Here is a 7,474-nt window from a genome sequence, read left to right on the forward strand (position 1 = left end):
AGGGCAGCCCATTGAGTTCTCCCTGACAGGCATGCACTGTCCTCTGCGTATGAGCCTGGGCCCAGGGTCGACTGACAACATATTGGGGTGGGCTCAGACCCTCTAGAACTTTCAAGCACCCTCTAGTGACGGTACTGGGCATGCGCCCCACTGCTGAGTGGGAGGCATGGGTATGCAAAACATTGACTATGTAAGAGGACAATCTGGCCCTCCACCGGATTCGAAGATACATCGGGCACATGGACTGCATGGACGGACGGACGGACCAACGGACGGACAGACCGCACGCAAACCCGTGGTGGTAGCTATTGCAACACTCTCGCGCTCTCTTTTTGTCTATCTCTCTTTCTCCCCTTCCCTTTCTCACTTTTCCTCTCTTTCTCTGCTTTTCTCTCATGTATTTATTGTTGGCTAAATAAAGCGACTTGGCACTTGACTCCATTTTGAGTCTTAATTCTGTTTCCAAGAATGTAAAAGGGACCTAGTCACAATAAAATATTGGAATTAACCAGAAGTTAAGCCCAGCTGCCCCCAACCTCATAGAATTAGATATCTCAGGTCAGTTGGAAAGCAAGGGGGTTTAACCTCTACCACATTGTTCAACCCAGCAGTGGATCATGACAAACCCTCAGCACGAGAAAGACATGGAACTGTTGGAGCGGGCCCAGAGGAGGGCTACAAAAATGATCTGAGGGCTGGAGTACCTCTCCTGTGAGGACAGGCTGAAAGAGTTGGAGCTGTTCAGCCTGGAGAAGAGAAGGCTGTGGAGAGACCTGATTGCAGCCTTTCAGTACTTAAAGGGAACCTATAGGAAAGACAGGGAAAATATTTTTAGCAGGGCTGGTTGTGACAGGGCAAGAGGTAATGGTTTTAAACTAAACCAGGGTAGGTTTAGGCTGGATATAAGGAAGAAATTCTTTACAATGAGGGTGGTGAAACACTGGAATGGGTTGCCCAGGGAGGTAGTGGAGGCCCCATCCCTGGAAACATTCAAGACCAGGTTGGACGGGGCTCTGAGCAACCTGATCTGGTTAGTGGTGTTCCTGCTCACTGCGGGGGAGTTGGACTCTAGGGGGTCCTAGGTGACCTCTAGGGGTCCCTTCCAACCCAAAACTTTCCATGATTCTAAGCCACATTGCAGGTATGTGCTTCCAGCACCATTTAAGCCCTGATTTTGTGTTTATCATCTTGGAATTAGTATATCATTTAAAATTCCTGAATAAAGTTTTGGTAATTGTAATAGGACTGCTATTATATCAGGCTTTTTTTTTTTTTAATCTTAGGAAGGCAGCAGTATTAACCCTGGGAAAATGCTAATCCTCTTGAGGAACTGACTCATGAGCTATTTTAGCTTGTATTATCATGAAAAACGTATTGGTCACAATATTAAACAATCCTCAGTTGACCTCTCAGACCTCAGATATTCTGTAAGTCTTCTTCAGGATGTGCTGTTACCTTTCTCTTTACATGTATGAAAAAATGTCTCTACAGTAGGCTCTGTTAATGACCCTGTGAGTCACTGTCATTTTACAAAACACACAGAAATTCAGTTCCCTTGGATAAAGGTGGAAAGTAATCACAGCAGTTCTATCCCCTGAAACAGACATTTGTCGTCGTGATTTGCTCTAGAGTCTTCTACGTGAATTACTACTTCAGAAGTGGACAGGGAAAAAAATTCTCTGAGAACAGCCTCTTAGAGCATAGGCTATGGACACTCTAGCTGGTTACCCTGGTGCCGAGTATCTTGGCAGCATAAAGAGCCAAATATAAATGATTACCTGGGTAGTATTTGCTTTATTTGTTTCTAAACAAGCCTAACTCCACAATATCAAAGCACTTGTATTCACATATTTCACATTTCACCCTGAATATCCTTCACCACCCTGAATATCCTTCACTACAGATTGCATAACTCATTACTTCTAAAACGAAGTTATTCTAGAGTAACATGGGAAATTAATACTGTACAAAAAGAAGGATAAATAGTTCTGTGAGTCTTATGGTGAAGGGCTGTTTCTGTTCTTGGTTCCTTTGCAAGTGTAGTATGAGACCGTAAGATACTAACCTAATTTGCTAAGCTTTGATTATTCTTGATTTCAAAGGCAGGGATGCTCAGCTTTTCAGTAGAAAGGCTATGGTTAACCTGCTTGCACCTCAGTTTCCACCTTTGCAAAATCAAAGGTCATTAAGGATCTTCCACTTTGCAAGAATTCAGTTTTGCAAAGCTAAAATGCCAAACAACTGTAAAATTTGCTGAGATCTTGCTGTAGAAGATGCTATGCCATGGAAGCTGCAAAGTGGTATTATAATGCTTACAAATGCAGGGAAGAGGGAATGGGAACAGAATCAGCAGTCTGGGTGACAGGTTCTCTGCAAACAGAATGTGAGGGAGAAGGACATCTCTGGGGAGTAATTTAATTCTCTCTCTGAAGATTTATACCGGCTGGTGATGCCAGATGAATGTTTGTTCCACACAACAATATAAGTTGTTCAACTTAAAGATCTATACGATGATTTTTTAAAAATGTTTTTCATGTCACTATTTCAGATAGGGATGGGATCTGCTATAGCAGGATGGGGATGTGCAATTGGAATATGCCAGTTTAGGGCAATTGTATCATTGTTGTGACAAGCACATTACTGTGGCATCACTAATAATGCTTGTCATAATAATGTGCTTTATTTATGTGTGAACTAGCTGCCATGCCAGGGCAGATATGGAAGGCAACAACCAGTCAAGAGAAACTCTTGACAAGGTTGCAGGTTGGTGATTTGATGTGTCTGGGAAGGACTCGGTTCTTACACCTACTGGTAGGTTTTCACAATCATTCTAATGGCTGTGAAACAACTTTCCAAGTTATCTTAATGGTCTGATAAGGTATTTGAAAAGGATTTTTTCTCCTGCTGTGACATATGTTTTCTCCAACTGTTAGTACCAACGTAAGAGACGCGTCCAAAAACGGCACCCTCTTCAGAAGAATCCAGTAAATGTAGGGTATAGGCTTGAAAACCAGTGCGTCTTGTCCTCAACGTCATTGTGAGCAGTCCTGGACAGACCTCCTGGACAGAGGTGGCAGTGCCCGACTGCTCAGTGGACTGCCTACATGCATCTTGGTGTTTGTATGTATGAAAGTGTGAGTGTTAGGGGCTGAAATCAGTTGTGTTTTAACATAAATATTTCCTTCCTATGAGGTACCACATCGATGGTGATGTGGTGGCCATGTCACAGAGAGCAGAACGTTGGTGGTGGCCATGTCACAGGGGGTTGGTGATGCGGCTGAGGGAACTGGGGTTGTTTAGTCTGGAAAAAAAGAGGCTGAGGGGAGACCTTATTGCCCTCTACAACTACCCGAAAGGAGGTTGTAGTGAGGTGGGTGCTGGTCTCTTCTCCCAGGTAACAGGCGATAGGATGAGAAGAAATGGTCTGAAGTTGTGCCAGGGCAGGTTAAGGTTGGACATTAGGAAAAATTTCTTCCCCAAAAGGGCTGTCAGGCACTGGAAGGGGCTGCCCAGGGAAGGGGTCGAGTCCCCACCCGCAGTTGGCATGCAGATTTTTTAAGTGCAATGAGCATGGTAATGCAATACAGGACCTAGTCCTCAGCACCGTATGGAACAACTGTCTCTATCATGTCAGAGGCCTTGACCCAAAAAGAAGGGAGGACAAAGCTATCCACATTTTAAGCTTTACGAAGTGCTGAGTGTTTCTCCCTAATGCTTGGATGAGATACCTTGGGAAGGCATGCTCTCTGAGAAATGGCCTCAAGTTGTGCCAGAGGAGGTTGCACATCAGGAAAATCTTTTTCACTGAAAGGGTTGCTAAGCATTGGAACAGGCTGCCTGGGGAAGTGGTCAAGTCACCATCCCTGGAGGTATTTAAAAGACGGGTAGACAAGGTGCTTAGGGATGTGGTTTAGTGGTGGGATGGCAGGGGTAGGTTAACGGCTGGACTTGATCTTAAAGGTCTTTTCCAGCCTAAATGATTCTATGAGTCTTCTATGATTCTAGGATGGGTATAAAAAGGGCTGCTTAGCAAGCTGGCCCGGACTGGAGGCAAGCAGGTGAGTGCAGGCTGAGGCGAGAGGGTAGGGAGGTGGGCAGGGAAGGGAGGGCTGCTGCCCTTCGGAGAGCTGGGCCCAGGCAGGGAGGCAGGGGTTGCCCGTGGTGTGACAGGTGGTGGCTGTTCCTCCTTTGTCTTTTAGAACTAGAGGCTCAGACAAGAACACAACCAGACTGTGGCGCACTCCCATCTTCAGCCGCTCAGCCAGAGAGATTTGTTACTTTCTACAAGGACACTGACATAAAGATAAGGAATGAAAAAAATGACACCAACTCCTGGCACCAACCCCAATGATGCCACGCCACAGTGGACAGCAGGCTGGCAGTAGCCCATGTCACCACGGGGTTGGTGACACAGCCAGCCTGGGATGGGTGTCTCCTGGCTGCCTGGGAGATGTGGGACGGCCAGCCCTGGCCTGATGCTGGGAGAGCCCCGGGCAGGGAGGCAGGGGCTGCCCATGGCAATGGAGGGTGGCTGCTCTGGTTGTCGATATTACCCTGTCTTTTACAGCCACAGTCTGTACTGCAGCACAGTCTCACAGGCAGCTGGAAGCTCCCCATAGCCACAGACAAACGGAGCTGCGCACCACCCACCCTCTCTGTGTGAAATGTCTCTCAATATAAAGTCTCCTGATTCATGAACCCATTGGCCAGTTCTTGTCTGCGTGGTCTGTTTGGGGAAACTTGTGCGTACGTATGTACAAAAATATCTCTATATAAATCTGTATGTTACACAGGAACGCTTCCTGACATAAAGGAAGCGGGGAGCCACGCAGAGGGTGCTCTGAGATCATGTGGATATGATGGTTTAAAAACATGACAACTGTCTGATCCCAGTTGGAAACAGTATGAAACACGCGGGGATATGACATCATCAACAATGGCAATCTCCATGCATGCAGTGGGCAAGGGCTTCCGCTGGTCACGTATTGCTGGGAAAGCTGTAAGGGGTGGCTGGTTCTCCAGCCAGCCACAGGCCATGAGACTGTCAGAAATGGTGACTACCTGCCATAAAACGGCATCTGAAACAACATGGTGGCCCTGTATGTGTTGTAGGAGGGGGCTTCCAGCTCTGAGGCCCTTCTAGAACTGACGGGAAGGGGTGGCTGGTGTCAAGAAATGGCCGTGAGCCAGCCACAGGGGATATGAAAATGAGTGGATCATGTTTTACAAAATGTCAGCTCGGCACCATTACAAAGGGCCAAGAGTCCTGTCCTTCAGCCAGCGGGATGAGGCAGGAGGCAGTCTGTGGGCTCCACACGGACATTGCCACCGGGTCAGCTGTGGTCAAGGGCAAAGGCAGGATGTTCTGTGCTCTGTTGCTGGGATTTTTCACCTGAGGCCATCGAAGAAAAACATCGCTCTGCCTTGACTGTTTTCTCTTAGAAAACAGCCATGAGCCATGGAATTCCCTGTAGACTCACATAAAGGTGCATATGGCTGCTATTCTGAATTTATTGATTAAAATATCATAGATTGAACCAAATTCAGGACAGGCTTTTTACTACTAAATATTTTTTCTAATATTTCATTATATAATTTTTTTTTTTTAAAACCCCTCAAATTCTCTGAAAATTATAAATCAAAGTCAATGACAATGATACTGGTACCTTAATAATATCTTAGTAACTTCCCAAAGTCAGGGTAGAATCTACGTTTTGCTGAAGTATGTAAGCCAATTTTCTATGATTCAGAAGTCTCTGGGATAGACTATGCCATGAGAGCTGGCATAGCGACTCTTTCAGTTCCCGTGTAAGGGAATCTCATTTGCTGCCCTTCTGTGATTCTTATTATTATTTGAGTCAATGAGATTGCTTGTCAGATAATATGATCAAGCTAATGGACAGAATTAGACCATTGTCTAGATGAGACTCAAAGCCTTAAACTCACAGGCAATTTAATGTTTATGCCATTGTTTCCTCTCCTTCTGCTCTGATCTTTTGAGCCAGACCCCTCCCAGAAACGTCACTGCATATAAAGGAAGTGCACAAAACTCAAGTGTGACATCCTCATGCTACTCAGAAAGCATTGAGAAAAGATACTGGTTTATCACAGGAAGAGTAATGTCAAGGCATCTGTCATGATAAATATTAGCCATGTTGCCACATGTACCATTTGGTGCTGAAGTAACACTAGGCCAGGTGTAGCACGGGGCTCAGGGGATTAGGCCGGACTGGGCTAACTGGAAAGCTGCCTTGCCCCAGTCTGTCACCTGAGGACACAGGAGAGTTTTGAACTCGATTTGAAAAAAGTCTGTCCTCAGAGTCAAAACCCGATTCAAATCCTGTGCAGTTCAAGGTTAAGATACCGCTCATGAGTGATTCTGACCTGTGACGCATAAGGTACCAAAACCACTAAAAATCACACTTTGACTCAACTCAATCACTTTTCAGAAACCATGAAATCAAGTCACTTCATCACATTACGAATGCTGGGTCATTCTGTTTCAATTCCAGTACGATCTGTGAAGCTGATGTCTTGTATTTCTGTGGTACCACGCTGGGGTTTCACAGCCCTTGTGTGACTTATGAACCTATTTTCCCTTATTCCTGATCAATATTTTCATATTTAACTATCCTTACACTCAATGCCTCAACAGACGTGAAAAGGCTTAATCATAGCACACCAAATACCTGATGCAAGTGATACATTCTAAAGGCTGTTTATAGTGCAAAACATTTCAGTGGACCACATCTTTTATGACCTGGAGTACTACAGATGCTCAGGTTTGTGGGTTGTGCCAGAGACCCTGAACAGATTGCACTATGTGCCTCTTAAAAGTACCGGTAAACCAGCACAGAATGGACGGAGGAGTCATTAGAGGTGAGTCTCACCTCAACCTCATTTAGATATGCACAACGCAAGTTCTCACCTTCTGAAGCAGGCCTCCTTTTTAGTCAGCAGAGAGTGAGTTGCAGTGGGTGTCTGCTGTAGGCCACCTCAGCGGGAAGACCGAGCGGATGAGCCCTTCTACGGACAGCTTGAAGCAGCCTCGTGTTCACCGGCCCCGCTCCTCACGCGGAACTTCATCCAGCCCAGTGTCTGCTGGAGGATCTACACAGCGGGGCTCCTTCTGGAGAAACAAACCATTGGTGCTACCGGGAGACAGGCATGTTGGAGATCCCAAACCCCTGCAAGGGACAGTGCCAACAGCTCCGAACTGACTGAAGGGGTCCGGGCTGCAGCAATCCCCTCCTCAGCTGCAGTTGCATAGCCAGAGCCATGCTGTTTTCAGACAGAAATCCCCACATTTTTTTTCTCATCAGCCGTGGTTCCTACCGGGCCCAAACCATCCTGGCTCGGCCTCAATCCCGTGCCCTGGCCCAGTGGTCCCGCTCGAGGCTGGGGGGCCCAGCAGGCCTCGGGACAGCCCGGCTGGCCTCCGCGCCGCGGATGTGGCGGAAGGGAGCGCTCGCCT

This window comes from Egretta garzetta, unplaced genomic scaffold, assembly GCF_000687185.1.
Source record: "Egretta garzetta isolate BGI_Z169 unplaced genomic scaffold, ASM68718v1 scaffold401, whole genome shotgun sequence".
Lineage (NCBI taxonomy): Eukaryota > Metazoa > Chordata > Aves > Pelecaniformes > Ardeidae > Egretta > Egretta garzetta.